The sequence below is a fragment of the Piliocolobus tephrosceles genome, chromosome 4 (assembly GCF_002776525.5).
Source record: "Piliocolobus tephrosceles isolate RC106 chromosome 4, ASM277652v3, whole genome shotgun sequence".
NCBI classification, from domain to species: Eukaryota; Metazoa; Chordata; class Mammalia; order Primates; family Cercopithecidae; genus Piliocolobus; species Piliocolobus tephrosceles.
Window position 1 is genome coordinate 128,300,692 of NC_045437.1, and position 17,880 is coordinate 128,318,571.

Sequence of the window (17,880 nt, forward strand, 5' to 3'; positions counted from 1 at the left end):
TAGAGACATTAAAATTCTAAGAAATAATTTTTAAAAATGGTAGTCACCAAAAACCCTGAACAGAAATAAAGAATGAATTTGATGGACTCATTAGTAGATGGGACACAGTTGAATAAAGAATCTGCAATTGAGGATACAACAACAGAAAACATTGCAATTGAATAGCAAAGACAGAAATGACAAAAGAAAAAAAAAAAAGAACAAAATATCCAACAATGTTGGGCAACTACAAAAGGTATAAACATACAATGGGAAAACAAGAAGAGAGAGAGAGAGAGAGAAATATTTGAAACAGTAATGACTGAGACTTTTTTGAAATTAATGTCAAACATCAAACCACTGACCCAGAAAGCTCAAAGAACACAAAACATGATAAATACAAACACAATCACATCCAGGTATATCATTTTCAAACTTCAAAAAACCAAAAATGAAGAAAAAAATCTTGTAAGAAGACAGAAAAATCGCCCGACCTATAGAGAAGATAGCAATTAAATAGCAATTAAAATTGTCCACCATATTCATTCAAAGGAGGATTATTTACAGGAATCCTCGCAGATACTAAAATCTGAGAATGCTCAATTTCCTTCTATAAAATGCCATATTATTTACATATGAACTGCATACATCTTCTGCATACTTGAAATCAACTCTAGATTACTTATAATAGCTAATAAAATGCAAATGTTATGTAAATAGTTGTTATGCTGTATTGCTCTTTATTTGCATTTTTATATTGATACTTACTATTTTTTTTCTAAAGAGGTTTGACCTATGGTACTTGAATCCCCATATGCAGATCCCACAAATATGGAAAGCTGACTATATCCAAGTTCTCAGAAACCATGCAAGCAAGAAGAGAGTGGAGTGAAATATTTAGCATTGAGAGAAGTGAGCAAACGATTTTCTTGAGTGGCTGTACCATTTTGAGGTCCCACCCGTAATCAATTTCCAGTTGTTCCATGTAGTAGTCAGAATTTGGTATTATCAGTGTTTTTCATTATAGTAATTCTAATAAGTGTATATTAGTATAGCCTAGCATATTGGTTTCAATTTGCATTTCAATGACTAATAAGGTTGAGCAGCTTTTCATATGCTTATTTGCCATCCATATGACTTCTGTGTTACAGTAAATATTCATTTTTTTGCCCATATTTTGATTAAATTGTTTGTTTTCTTACTCTTGATTTAAGACTTAGTTATATATTCTGTATATCAAGTTCTTTGCCGGATATGTGACTGAAATATGTTTTAGAAATCTTTGTGTAACTCAAGGAGACATAGATCTTTCCCTAAGTTTTCCTCCAAAAATTTCAGAGTTTGGCATTTTGTAATTTACTGTATAATCCATTCTGAGTACATTTTCTATAAGGCAAACCTTCTGGTACTTTTTTTTTTCTTGGTAAGTGAATGTCCAAATGTTTAATCACGCCTTGTTAGAAGGACCATCCTTATTCCATTAACTTCACTTTTTCATTTTCTTAAAAATCCATGAATTATAATTATGTATTTTTTATTGTTCTCTGTTTAATTGAGCTATGTATCTCTCTTTGTCAATGACATACTGTCTTATTTGTAATAGTTTCATAACAATTATGTTTGTTGATTATTTTGTCTTTTAATATAAAGATTATAATTAATTTGTATATTTCTATTAAAAATCCTACAGAGGTTTTATTGGGATTGGCATCTTAATTATATTGGCTCTTCCATTCAATGAACACCAAGTATTTCTTCATGGACTGTGTCTTATTTGATATCTTTCATTAGCATTTTGGAGATTCAACATACATGCATATGTACTATGCATATGTTGGTCACTTTATACCTCATTCATTATTTGAAACTCCTATGAATGGTGCTTTGTCTATGTTCACATGTTGATTGATAGTATATACAAGTAATATTGACTTTAGTATCTTCATATCATAATCTGCAACCTCAGTAAACCCAATTATAAGTCCTAGGAGCTCTTCTGTAGATTATTGGAAACTTTCTATATAGAAAACTTGTCTCCTAGAATAGGAACAGTTTCATTTTTTCCTTTTCAATTTCAATATCTGTTGTTTCCTTTCTTTGCTTCATTGAAATTGTAAAGATTTTGGTACAGTATTAAACAGGGCTGGTGAGAGTGAACATCTTTGTCTTGGTCATGATCTTAATGAGAAGTATTCTGTCTTTCAATGTTAAACATGACATTAGATGTGGGTTTTATGTAGTTGCCATTTAACACATAAAAGACTTTTTTTCTATTCATAAGTTTGTGGAAATATTTTTTAAAAATCCTGAATGGTTGTTGCCTTTGCTAACTGCTATTGTTATCTACTCACATGATCATGTTTTTTTTTTTTTTTTTATTTGTATGCCTGTTGATATGATAGAGTATGTTGATTGATTTTCTAATATTGGTTTTTAATATTTCAATTCCTGAGACTAACTTCATTTGACGACGATTTATTCTTTGTATTTATATGTAGATTCAATGTGCTAATACTTTGTTGAGGATTTTGGCATCTATATTTATGATTGCTCTTTCTTTGGTTTTCTTGTCCTGTACTGTCTTAATCTGGATTTGGTATTAGGGCAATCCTGGCATAATAAAATAAATTGATAAATATTCCCTTTTCTTCTGCTTTTAGGAAGAGATTTTATAATATTTGTGTTATTTCTTCTTTAAACATATGGTAGAATTCACCAATGGAACCATTCTGGTTTGACAATTCTTTAAAAAGGATTTAACTATGAATTCAATTTTATTATTAGATATATGAGTACTTAGATTATCTGTCTTCTTAAGAAAGTTTTCTTAGTTTGCCTCTTTCAAGAAAATGTTTCATTTCCTTCATGTATAAGTTATGTTGATAGTGTTTATTTATTACTTTTCATTGATATATAATACTGGTATATATTTTGGGGGTACATGTGATATTTTGATACCTGTATACAATGTACAATGAACAAATCAGGATAACTGGTCTATCCTTCACCTCTAACATGTACTTTTATTTCTATTGGGAACATTCTAATTCTTTTCTTCTAGCTATTTCAAAATATACAATAATTTTTTAACTGTAGTCTTCCTACTGCATTATCAATTACTATCACCTATTTATTCTATCTAAGTGTAATTTTGCACCCATTAACAAAGTTCTCTTCATTTTTCCCCTCCCCATAGTGTTTTTTGCAAGATTCCTTTATTACGTTTTTAGTGCCTATGGATTTTATAAAGTCATTTCCTCTTTCATTCTTGACATGAGAACACTGGCTTTAATCATTTCCTAGTCAAATTGGCTAACATTTTATCAATTTTATTGATGTTTACAAATAACCACTTTTTAAAATTTTTTTCAATTGTTTCTGTTTTCATCTTTTTTTTGCTGTCAGCTTATATTTTTATTTCCTTTTTCTGCATGATTTAGGTTTAAATTTATCTTCTTTTCCTAGATCCTTCAAATGGAAGCTTAAGGTAGTAATTTTAGAACTTTGTTATTTCTAATAAATGTATTTAATGCTATAAATGTTTTTAATTTGTATTTTTGGTGTATTCTGCAAATATTGATATGCTATAATTTTGTTTTCATTCCATTCAAAATGTTTCTGAATTTATCCTGAGGCTTCCTCTTTGACCTAGTGATTACCTAAAAATGTGTAGTTTAATTTTTATGTGTATAGGGATTTTCCAGGTAGCTTTCTGTTATTTATTTCTAGTCAAATCTCATTATAGTGACAAGATATCATTTACAAAATTTAATTTTTTGGTTAACCTGTCAATATATTTTTCTGTGATGCAGAATATGTTCAGTTGTGGCAACTGTTTCTTAGGCAGATAAAAACGTATTTACAGGCTTTTGCCTGAAGGGTTCTATATATATCAACTATGTTGAGGTATTTCTGGGTATTATTCAAGCTTTTTATTTTCTTACTGATTTTCTGTCTACTTCTATCAATCACATTGAAGGAGTGTTTATGTTTCTAACTCTTTTAGTTCATTTGGGTTGCTACAAAAATATCATAAACTGGGTAGCTTATAAGCAATAAAAATTTATTTCTCACAGGTGTGGAGGCTGAGAAGTCTTAAGAGCTAAAAATCTTAGAATTTCTCTAAAAAGAAAGAGAAAGTCTGAAAATCTCTGAAAGTCTCAACCTTCTAATAGTATTAGTGATTATATTTTAACATAAAAATTTAGTGGGGAATACAAGCATTCATGATTATACATGTGTACACACACATAAACATATTTCAAAGTTATTTTGTTAAGTGCATGCAATTTATGATTGTTATGTGTTTTGATGAAATGTTTTTTTTATCAGTATATGTTCTTTTTATGCCTGAAAATTTTCTTTTTTATTAGTATTTTATAACTTTGTCCACTTTATAAATGCTTAATTTATAGATATTCAAACTGAGTTCTTATAAACAGCATGTGTTTGGGTGTCTTTGTAATTCAGTCTCATTACCTTTGTCTTTAAATTGGTTGACTTAGATTATTTACATTGAATGTTTTATTAATATGTTTGGATTTAGGCTACTCTTTTATTACATGTCTTCATTTTGTTTCTTCTGTTCTGTCTTCCTCTTTTCTCTCCTCCCTTTTTGATTATATGAATAATTTTTTAAATTGCATTTTAATTTATCTATTAATTTTTACTACGTCTTTTAAAATATTTTTTCAGTGGTTTGTATTGGACTTGTGATATGTACATACGACTTTTCAACTTCACATCCAGTTTATATTTTATCTTTTCAAGTGATATATGGGGCCCTTACAACCATTAAAGTTCCTTTATCTCCCCTCCTTATGCTGTAATTGCCACATTATGTATTATATACAGAAAAATTGAAAGCCCACCAATCAATTTCAAACATGTGCTTTTAACTTTCACACACATTTTAAATACGGTACAAGGAATAAAATAATCTATTATATTTACCCGTATATTTACCATTTCTATTGTTATTTCCTTATTCCTGATTTTTCAACTTTTCTTCTGACAACATTTTTTTTTTTTTTTTTTTTGCCTAAAATACAATCTTATTTCGTTTGAAGCGGTGCTTCTAGAGTCAAATCATCTTAGTTTTACTTCGTTAGAAAATGCTTTTATTTAATCATGATTCCTGGAGAATATGTTTGCTTAAAGTAGAATTATTGGTTGACAATTATTTGCTTTCAGTATTTAAAAAAATGTATTCAACTTTGCTCACCCTCGTGGTTTATGAGAAAGCCACAATGATTAGAACTGCTGTTTCCATATTGTTGCATGTCATTTGTCTCTGACTGTTGTCAAGTTTTGTTTCGTTTTTCCTTTTTCTTTGTTTGTAAGCATCTTAATTAGGATATATACAGATGCATTTTTCTCTGAGCTTAACACTCTTTGTTGTTTATAGCTTCCTAAATCTGCACACTTTTTTTTTTCTTTCACCAAATTTGGGGAGTTTTCAGATATTATTTCTTCATTTTAAAGGAATGAGGGAACACAAACTTTTTGCTACCCTCATGGGACTACAATGACACAAATATTAGAACTTCTGGTATTATTTCACAGGTTCCTGAGGTTTTGTTCATTTTTTTTTCTTCCTTTTCTCTTCTTATTCTGATTGTTTCTGTTAATTTACATTAAAGGCTGATACGGTGGCTTATACCTGTAATCCCAGAGTGTTGGGAGGTTGAGATGGGAAGATAGCTTGGGCCCAGGAGTTTGAGGTTGCAATGAGTTATGATCATGCCACTGTACTCCAGCCTGGGTGGCCAAGTGAGAACCTGCCTCTATCTAAATACACACACACACACAGACACACACACACACATAGACACACACACACAGACACACACACATAGACACACACACACATATATATATTCAAGTTCATTAAATCTTTCCCTCTATAATTTTCAATCAACTTCTGAGCCATTCAGGTGGTTTTTAAGGCTTTTGTTATATATTTCAGTTTTAAAATGTCTACCTTTCAAATTATTTTTTCTTCTGAAATTTTTAATCTTTCAATTTGTTTCAAGAGTTCTCACACTTATTTTATAGAGCTAGGTTATAACTGATTGAAAATTTGTATCTGATCATTGTGTGTTTGCAACTGTTTTCTTTTTCTTGAAAGTTGTTGACAATTTTCTGTTTCTTTATATTTTGCATAATTTTCTATTGTGTCCTGGGTATTCAAAATATTATGTCCTCAGTCTCGGGTTCCTGTTAAAAATCTTCTGGACAATATTGACTCTTTCCTTTCTTTGTTTGTTTAAACAAATAATCAACCTTCTTTGGTTTAGGCTTCAAGTCCTGTTCTGTTTAATGTGACCTGTGGTTCTGGTGTTAGTTCCTCTTTTAAAGCTTCTGCTTTGTTATTTGGATCTAGCTGCTTATACGCCACTCAGGGAACTATCTGAGACATGGGAGGTCGATATGCCATGTAGGTCCGTTCTCCCAGTGATTGGCCTCTGCATCATTTTCACACATGCACAGCTAGGACCTCGCACACAGCTCTTCTTGATCCTCTTAACAGGTCTCTCTTCTTCATAATCTCCCAACTTCACTTTGTCTCAGAGCATATTCCTCCTTTTCTCTGGCCAGAAAGCCAGGATTTTAAAGTTCTGACACTGTTATATATCTCCTGTAAGTCTATTTTCCTCTAGGGCAAATTAGTAAATCTGACTACTGCTACCTATTCAACACCATACGATTTGAAGCTTGAGGACCTCCAGAGCAGGTAGAGTTGGGAGTGAAAAAGAAACAGAAATGTCTATCACCCTTTCTGTTTCCAGGGTTCCCTTTATTACTCCTCTGACCAGAGAGGGGGTTTTCCATGGCAACACACTTTGTGCAGTTGCAAATTTAGACTCCTCTGACGCTAAGAAGAATGTGCGGTTGGGTATGAGTGACAGAGAGGAAGATAACCACTGTGTTAGTCTTTCTTCAAGTTTTTCCTCCCAAATCTATCTTCTATATTTACGTTTTAGTCCTTGAATAATTGTTTTATGTATATTATATAGAATTTTTAGTTGTAATGAATGGAAGAGGCTAGAAGTTTATTTCATCTTGACCACACCAGAATCGTGATGCACTGGCTATGTGTGTGTATATATATATATATATACACATGAATTTTGAACTTGAAAAATGAATTTTAAACTACAGAAATAAGCAGAAACAGATAATTCTTACCTCTTTTACTACATTTATGAAGACAAACTGGATTTATTGGTATCTGACCTTTCAGCTCTCATATTTCATTTCACATTATTGCTAAATGAGATAAAGAATCACAGAGTAATTTCCAAACAAAACTAACTAAAGTACCACTACCTGGATTTCAAAGATGGTCTTTTACCACCATCATAGCCTGGCCTCCTCAAACAGAGGACCTTTCCAACATAGTGGGAAAAAATTCAAACTGGATACTTCTGTGTCAAATTCTGAAAACGAACACCCAGTTTCATTATTTTGTCAGCATGAATGCTTATCTTCATAGCAGGAAAACCAGTAGATTCGGGTTTTTACCATTTCCTGCATCTTTCAGATGAGACTGTGTGGTACATTGCCAGTTCCCAACACAAATTACACTCCTTAATGGTTTAACATTTGAGGGAGCTACAGGAGGCCACCATCAATCTAGTGTTTTATTAAGGAGACAACATATGTGAATTGCTATATAGCAGATGCTGGTATGTATGAGGCTCAAATTGTAGAACATTTCTACAATTTTGTTAAAGGGGTAAAAAATGAATAAGATAAAGCACAAAATGTCTTAACAATTGTTAAACTGAGCTCTAAAAATAGCAACCCAGTTTGTTCTTCAAAAGCTTCCAGATGCCTTTAATTGGAAAATGTCACCAAAAAATCTTATCCAGATACCTTTTCCCCTTGTAGTGTAATACCTATCCTAATCACGCAAGTTAAAAAAAAAAAAATTCTTGTTATTAATCTATATAAATGATACATTTTCAGTTACAGACCTCAAATGACTTCCCACAAAATTGTGGGAAAGATGACCCAAAAGACTTTGTTCTAGAGCTGAAAGCAACCTTAACACTCTCTCAAATGTCATGTTATATATTTCCTCTTTCTGATAATCACAGAATAGCATGACTTGACATTCAGATTATTAGCATATTGGTGTTATCATTCCAGTTACTAGTAGCATTCATGGAGCATTTACTACATGTGGGAACTGACCTAAACCCTTTGCATACATTACTTCATTTAATTCTCACATTAAAGAGATGCAGTAGTTACTATCATTATTCCAACTTTTGAGATAAATTAAGCTTGCGTAAGTTCAGTACATTACCCTAAAACTATCAGATAAAAAATAGCAAAACTAGGATGTGCCTATGGTATCTGTAGGTCTCCAATGGGCATATTCTTAACCACTAAAGCACACTGCCTTTGAATTACTGCAAAGAGATTACGGGCTAATAATAAATTTAACTATTGTCCTACTAATCAAATGTATGAACTTAAACCAGAGACTCTCAGTGGTGAGCCCTAGAAGGTGTGGTCAATTAGGGGAATTTGAAGCAGGTCGGTAGAAGATATAAATTGAGTTAGAGATATCTTTTGATATCCTTTGCACCATAAATACCTGGCAGTTACAAATTACACGTAAAGACAGATGCCATCTTGGCACAAGTATTATATTAAAACTCAAAAATTGTGTGACATTGTAAAAGGAATCGGCCTCAAATCAGCATTGTTTTCTATGAAGAAAAATCAGACATACTTATGTGACTGGGATGATACACATTTAGTCCAGTATTTATCAAAGAAGTGTGAATTATGACTTGCCAATGTGTTCAATAAACACAGTTTAGTGGATGTCAACATTAAGAAAAGTAAGAAGAGAAAGAGAAATACAATAATAGGAGAATAAAAATTATCAATGTTCATTGTCATGGAGTTATCATTTCATAAAATGTTTTGTGTTGAATATACTGGTGTTCAGTCAGTACACACTAAAATGGGCTGAACCAGTTGTTACAATAATGAAGTATCTGTTTAATAGTAAAAAGTCAGGGACTCTCTGGCTCCCAGTGCCTTCTTTCCCCTGGACACAATAACTCCCTTGAGTCCTGTGACAAGACTCATGCAGAGCCTATCAGCTAAGGAACATTTCCTGGTACAGCAGAGGCCTCTAGCTCTACCACCACTGACTATTTTGATTGATCAAATGGTCAGGCCAAAATCATTGTTAAATATTCTTATATATCCTCATTTACATATATATGTATATTAGGATCCTGAGTTAGATATCTTACTAAGGAACATGGAATAACAGCAATAAAAACAGCATTTATATCGCTCAAATTAGTCAATATAGTCTATTTCAGAGATTCTCAACCAGGAATAGTTTGCCCCTTTGGGGAATATTTGACATATCTAGAGACATTTTTAGTTACCACAGTTGGGATGGGAGAGTGCAAGAAGGGGTGTTACTGGCATCCAGTGGATAAAGGGTAATGGATGCTGCTCAATATCCTACAATGCAACAGGCGGCATCCTCGTTACAAAGAATTATCTGACCCAAAATGTCAATAGTGCCAAGATTCAGAGACCCCGGTTTATACACAGCAGCAAGCTTCCAGTTTCTATTTTTTTTAAATTATATATGTTGAAGGTGTACAATGTAATGTTTAGATATGTATGCTAATTTACACATCCATCACCTCACAGTTCCTTTTTTTTTGCATGTATAGTGCGAACACTTATAATCTAGTCTCTTTGTGTGTGTGTGTGTGGGGGGGGGTGTTTATTATCTTTACATTTTGGGATACATGTGCAGAATGTGCAGGTTTGTTCCATAGGTATACATGTGCCATGGTGGTTTGCTGTACCCATCAATCCATCGTCTACATTAGATATTTCTAATAAATGCTATCCCTTCCCTAGACCCCCACCCCTCAACAGGCCTTAGAGTGTGATGTTCCCCTCCCTGTGTCCATGTGTTCTCATTGTTCAACTCCCACTTATGGGTGAGAGCATGCAGTGTTTGGTTTTCTGTTCCTATGTTAGTTTGCTGAGAATGATGGTTTCCAGATTCATCCATGTCCCTCCAAAGGACATGAACTCATCTTTTTTCATGGCTGCATAGTATTCTATTGTGTATATGTGCCACATTTTCTTTATCCAGTCTATCATTGATGGGCATTTTGGTTGGTTCCAAGTCTTTGTTATTGTGAATAGCGTTGCAATAAACATACACGTGTGTTTATTGCTATTGTGAATAGTGCTGCAATAAACATAGATTTGTGTTTATATAGTATGTGCAATAAACATACTATAAAGGCACATGTGTTCATGTGTTCATGTGCCTTTATAGCAGAATGATTTATAATCCTTTGGGTATATATCCAGTAATGGGATTGTTGCTGGGTCAAATGGTATTTCTTGTTCTAGATCCTTGAGAAATCACCACACTGTCTTCCACAATGGTTGAACTAATTTACACTCCCACCAACAGGGTAAAAGCATTCCTATTTCTCCACATTTTCTCTAGCATCTGTTGTTTTCTGACTTTTCAATGATTGCCATTCTAACTGGCATGAGATGGTATCTCATTGTGGTTTTGATTTGCATTTCTCTAATGATCAGTGATAATAAGTTTTTTTTTCATATGTTTGTTGGCCACATAAATGTCTTCTTTTGAGAAGTTTCTGTTCATATCCTTTGCCCAATTTTGTTGGGTTGTTTTTTTCTTGTAAATTTGTTTAAGTTCCTTGTAGATTCTGCATATTAGCCTTTTGTCAGATGGATAGATTGCAAAAATTTTCTCCCATTCTGTAGGTTACCTGTTCACTCTCATGGTACTTTCTTTTGCATTTCAGAAACTCGTTTAATTAGATCCCATTTGTCAATTTTGGCTTTTGTTGTCGTTGCTTTTGGTGTTTTAGACATGAAGTCCTTGCCCATGCCTATGTCCTGAATGGTATTCCCTAGGTTTCCTTCTAGGGTTTTTATGGTTTTAGGTCTCACATTTATGTCTTTAATCCATCTTGAGTTGATTTTTGTATAAGGTGTATGGAAGGGGTCCAGTTTTAGATTTCCGAATATGACTAGCTGATTTTCCCAACACTATTTATTTAATAGTGAATCCTTTCCCCATTGCTGTTTTTGCCAGTTTTGTCAAAGATCAGAGGGTGTAAGTTTGTGGTGTCATCTCTGAGGCCTGTGTTCCATTCCATTGGTCTATATATCTGTTTAGGCACCAGTACCATGCTGTTTTGGTTACTGTAGCCTTGTAGTATAGCTTGAAGTCAGGTAGCATGATGCCTCCAGCTTTGTTCTTCTGCATTAGGATTGTCTTGGCTATATGGGCTCTTTTTTGGTTCCATATGGAATTTTAAGTAGTTTTTTTCTAATTCTGTGAAGAAAGTCAATGGCAGCTTGATAGGAATAAAATTGAATCTAGAAATTACTTTGGGCAGTGTGCCATTTTCATGATATTGATTATTCTTATCCATGAGCATGGAATGTTTTTTCATTTGTTTGTGTCCTCTCTTATTTCCTTGAGCAGTGATTTGCAGCTCTCCTTGAAGAATTCCTTCCCATGTCTTGTAAGTTGTATTCCTAGGTATTTTATTCTCTTTGTAGCAATTGTGAATGGGAGTTCGCTCATGATTTGGCTCTCTGTTTGTCTATTATTGGTGTATATGAATGCTTCTGATTTTTGCACATTGATTTTGTATCCTGAGACTTTACTAAAGTTGCTTATCAGCTTAAGTGGATTTTGGGCTGAGATGATGGGGATTTCTGAATATAAAATCATGCATCTGCAAACAGAGACAATTTGACTTCCTCTCTTCCTATTTGAATATGCTTTATTTCTTTCTCTTGCCTGATTGCCTTGGCCAGAACTTCCAATACTATGTTGAATAGGAGTGGTGAGAGAACGCATCCCTGTCTTGTGTTGGTTTTCAAAGGAAATGCTTCCAGTTTTTGCCCATTTAGTGTGATATTGGCTTTGGGTTTATCATAAGTAGATCTTACTATTTTGAGATACATTCCATTCAGACCTGCTTTATTGAGAGTTGTTAGCATGAAGAGGTGTTGAATTTTATCAAAGGCCTTTTCTGCATCTATTGAGATAATTATGTGGTTTTTGTCATTGGTTTTTTTATTGATTTGCATATGTTGAATCAACCTTGTCTCCCAGGGATGAAGCTGACTTGATTGTGCTGGATAAGCTTTTTGATGTGCTGCTGTGTTCAATTTGCCATATTTTATTCAGAATTTTCGCATCGATGTTCATCAGGGGTATTGGCCTGAAATTTTCTTTTGTGTGTGTGTGTGTCTGCCATTGGTATCAGGATGATGCTTACCTCATAAAATGAATTAGAGAGGAGTCCCTCTTTTTCTGTTGTTTGGAATTGTTTCAGAAGGAATGGTACCAGCTCCTTCAGCTCCTTTTTGTCTCTCTAGTAGAATTCAGCTGTGAATCCATCAGGTCTTGGGCTTTTTTTTTTTTTTTTTTTTTTTTCTTTTCTTTTTGGTTGGTGGGGTAATAATTACGGCCTCAATTTCAGAACTTGTTACTGGTCTAGTAAAGGATTCGACTTCCTCCTGGTTTAGTCTTGAGAGGGTGTATGTATCCAGGAATTTATCCATTTTTTTTCTAGATTTTCTACTTTATTTGCGTAGAGGTGTTTATAGTGTTCTCTGATGGTAGTTTGTATTTCTGTAGGATCAGTGGTGATATCCCCTTTATCATTTTTTAGTGTGTCAGTTTGATTCTTCTCTCTTTTCTTCTTTATTAGTATAGCCAGTGGTCTATGTATTTTGTTACTCTTCAAAAAACTAGCTCCTTGATTCATTGATTTTTTTTTTTTTGGAAGGGCTTTTTGTGTCTCTATCTCCTTCACTTCAGCTCGGATCTTAGCTATTTCTTGTCTTCTGCTAGCTTTTGAATTTGCTTGTTCTTGCTTCTCTGGTCCTTTTAATTGTCATGCTATGGTTTTGATTTTAGAGCTTTCTCACTTTCTCCTGTGGGCATTTAGTACTATAAATTTCCCTCTAAACACCATTTTCTTATATATAACATCCTACGATTATGATTCTAAACCCGTCATCATAAATGGAATTTTTAATTTTCTACATGTTCTAAATCATTTCGCTTGATCAAACTGTTTACTCAACGTAGAGAATTCTGTTCTGCAACTCTGGTTTTTAATTTTATTTTTCTGATTGTGAAAGATTTTTCTTCTTGTTTCACTTTTGATAAGCAGGATAGTTCCCACAAAATTATAGTCATTACAATTTCATTGATTTCAAAGGAATGTTCATCATCACCTGGATGAGGATTGAATTTGTTTCCCTGGTAAGAACAGTGAATAACCATGTCAAAATCAATCTTCTGCATGTTGCTGTGTTTAGAGACTGTGAATTATTGGACGAACATTAGAAAATTTCCAGTAGATAACTCCTTTATGTCATATACATAGTGATATTAATTTTAACAAAAACACTGCAAGACTATTTTATTGAATTGTACAATATCCATTTAAATGTATTTTGTAATATATTTCTTCTGCAAAGAATTGAGATGAGCAGCATATTTCAAAAGGCATATTGGTTTCTCATATTTGACAGCTCTGTTGTTTTTGACTTTGTTCTTGTTATCAATGTTTCTTTTGACTTAAAAAAAATAAATACCACAAATGTGTGTGGTGAAAATATAAAATATTTTAAAAAGTTGAAGAATTTCATTTCCTTTACAAAAATAGGCTTATACTGTTAAAATGCATTTTGAATCTTACTTTTTGACTTAATATGGAGATTTTTAGAAATCAGTATGTATACCTCTATCTTACTTTCAAAAAATGACTATGTCATAATTTAGCCATGAGCTAACCACAGTATCATTGTACTATAATTTTTCATAATTTAATAAGCCATATATTTTACCAATGGATATTTGGCTCTCTTAATATCTGTCTCCCCTATTATAAACAATGCTTCATTGAACACAATTTTAGATTTATGTTTCTATATTTTTTCTGGATATCTATAAAATAAATTTCTAGTAATAAAATCAATATGCCAAATTGCATGTGCAGTTTAAATTTTGATATAAATTGCCAAATATGATTTTTGACATCGACTTTCATCAAAATTAATAATACTAGAGACAGAACATGATTTTGGAGTCAAGTTAAAGAGAAGATTAAGACTAGGTTGCTTTCCCCTGGGGCTTTCATCATGGTTTTAATGTATCTCTTAAAATGCATGTGTTGGAAACAATCTCCAATGCAAGCCTGAGGCTGAGTTCAAACTCTTTCTTGCCCCTCTTACCCTTCTGCCTTCTACCATTGAAGATTAATACCAGATGCCAACACCATGCTCATGGATTTCCCAGCCTCCAGAACCAGGAACCAAATAAATTTTGATTTTACTGTAAATTAACCAATCTCAGCTCTTATGCTATAGTAGCACAAAACAGACTAAGACAGCCTAGAAGAAAAGCTTAAGAATAGGTGGGGTAAATTATAATAGTCAAAGAAGATAAAAATTATCCTTGGTAACTGCTAAATACATATAAATTTTATAGTTTTTTGATCTGGCATATCTGTTTTCTACTTTGTTTGCACTTCTTTACATACTGAGATGAGCTATCCCTTTTTAAATAGGACATATTTGTGTTCATTATTTTGTTATTAATAAATAGTATTAAACAGAAGAAGGACTATTTACTATAATCACATGCTACAAGGTAAGATTCATTTATTTGAGTATGATTTCCATTTATAATATAAACCATTAAACCATAACCTGGACACCAACATTCTCTATTTGGCAACTTAACCAAACTACAAAAGTAATATGCAGGAAGAAATGAACAGGCTCAAATATACCAGCATATTAAGTAATAGCAAACAGTAATTAAATATTTTCTTTTCAAATTTCAATGATGAATAACCTGACAATTCACTCTGAATTTCATTAAGCATTGATTATTATAGGGTTTGTTTTTAATAAAAATAGTTTTTTTTTTTCAATTTGGCATGTAAGAGACATGTGTATTGGAAACTATAACAAGAAGAAAACAAGAGTGCTGTATTTTCCCCTCCTTTGAGTTAAATAGTTGACAATGTTTTGGTGGCTATGTTTAATCCTAATTTATTACAAGACTATAAATCTCTTGACAAATTTAGCAGTCCAAATCAAGTATAGTAAAGCAGTTAGGGATAAAGGTCTGAGAGTTACATCTTTTCTAAACATTAATGAAAGCTACAAATATACTGAGACTTAAGGAGAGAAAATTTTTCTATCAAAAGCAAGGAGACTACAGAATGACTCTTTGAGTGATGTTTATCAAGATACATTTTTTTTATTTGATGTCACAGAACCAATTTGTTTTTGCAAGATTTATGAATAAGGCTTGGATTGTCCTTGAATTGTTCTCTTTCTTGCCTAAACTTGTTTTCTTCTTCTCTTGCATTCTAACGTAACCACTGTGTTTTCAGGGTTTGATTGTTTTTCCTTAGTAGCCCTTTAAAACTGTATATATTTGTTGCAGCAGTTCCAGAGTTATCCGTTGCTGTCTTCCAATACTTTTTTAATGATGTATTCTCTACTGGAATCTTTCAGATGGCAGCAGTTTTGTTACTCTAAATTTTATGCTCTGTGTCTAGTCCTGTATCTTCTGCCAGGTGGCAACTTACCAACTATAGTTCCACTGAGCATTAAAAACTGTTCACATTTCTAGACTACAAGAACAAATTATGAGGTATGACTTATACAATTCTTGTTGTAAATTGACATCTTGATGATTCTGAAAATAGAGATCAAGTTAAAATCACATTAAATCTGGCATATCTGTTTTCTACTTTGTTTGCACTTCTTTACATACTGAGATGAGCTATACCTTCTTTTTAAATAGGACATATTTTTGTTCATTATTTTGTTATTAATAAATAGCATTAAACAGAAGAAGGACCATTTACTATAATCACATGCTACAAGGTAAGATTCACTTATTTGAGTATGGTTTCCATTTATAAAATAAACCATTAAACCATAACTAGGACACCAATATTCTCTATTTGGCAGCTTAACCAAACTACAAAAGTAATATGCAGGAAGAAATGAACAGGCTCAAATATGCCAGCATATTAAGTAATAGCAAACTGTAATCAGTAATTAAATATTTTCTTTTCAAATTTCAATGATGAATAACCTAACAATTCACTTTTAATTTCATTAAACGTTGATTATTATAGGGTTTATTTTTAATAAAAATAGTGTTTTTTTAGGATAGTGTGATTTTGTTAAGGGTAAAATTACAAGTTGAATTATAATAATGCTATCTGCCATTAAAATAATAACTATTACAGATATCTTAGACTGTGCAATTTTGGTTGAAGAAGAAAGGTTTTCTATAATGTGGAAAAGAAATGGAATAAGATATATTGGAAATACAAATTAAAATTAAGATGTTTGCTAGAAGCTAGAAGATGCAATTACTTTTGTTCTATTTTTTGCCAGTATTATTAAAATATTCTTAATAAAAATATATGCACTGTGATAAAGCAGTACTATTTAATATGAGCTAGGAAATTGTTAACATTTTAGCAAATATGGAGTCAATTTATAATAAAAAACAGATTGATAACTGAGAGTGAAAGGTGCTTTTATGTGAGAATTTACAAATAGAATGCTCCTGAAATTTGTCAAAGGTGAGTGAATAAATGTGAGAAAAAGAAATATGTATAACATAAAATACTTATTATTTGGGGCACACTGTTTTTGTTTTGACAAAAGGTTTCTTTTAAAAATTATGCAAAGTATTCAGAGCCCAGATGGCCAACAATATGCATCCAGGAAGAACATCTCCCACTGAGAGAGAAGAACATCAGGAAGATTGGTACATTCCAAGAAGATCCTTGCAGGAAGACATTGAGAGTAGATGGAGGGAGGATTTAGGCACTGGGCTGAAGTGGGAGTAAGCTGAGAACCCTGCACATGGCTACCATGCACAGGGACTTGCTCCTAGCTCCCAGTGGCTCCTAGGGTAGGGGAAAGTTCAACAGGCAAGAAGTGGCCTGCTTTCAACACAGACCTCCAGAATCCTAGCTGCAGGAAACCCCACAATCCATACAGACACTTGGCCTGGCAGGGAGAGCAGCTTGGAGAGTAGTAGGGGCAGGACTCTAACTTGTGAGAGACCAGATGGTTTGGTGTGGGAAAGACTACAGTGGAGCATGACCTTGAATGCTCATCCTTCAAAGTTTATCACAATCCTTTAGACAGCTTTGTCTTTTGTAGACTGTCAGTCCTGGACAAAGCAGGGTGGTCTTGCCCATGAGACAGGACTAGTTCAATCTGAGTGCTCCCCTGTGTGCTGGCCACTCCTCAGGCCCCATTCTGGCTGCACTTGCTTGCAGCACAGCCTTGGAAGCACCATCATCCTGAGGTGCTTCCTGACAACCATCATCATAGCTCCTTTGCCAGGAGGACATGCCTAACCATTGGAGAGCACCAGCAGATCAACATCTGCTGACATGTGCCCATTCATCCACAGCCTCTCCCACTGCAGACTCCCCACACTGCTTTGGCAGCACTCACTTACCCATGGCCTCCCTGCTACAGCATTGCTGGCATGCACACATGAATGGATTTTGCCTCCTCTCTTCTTCTAGTATTCACAAGTATGCACCCCACCACCCCACCACCATTGGTGTGAGGGCATGCACAGACACTGCTGCCCTGACTCTGCTGGCACCCCACCCCCACTAACATGCAGGAACCCCAACAAATCACTGTTGCTGCTGGCACATGCAATTGAGCACAGATCCTGCTGCCACAAACCCATTGAAGTGCTTTGTCTGGCACCCCCCATCAGAGCGTTATTACCAGCAGACTAGAAATACCTTGGCCCCT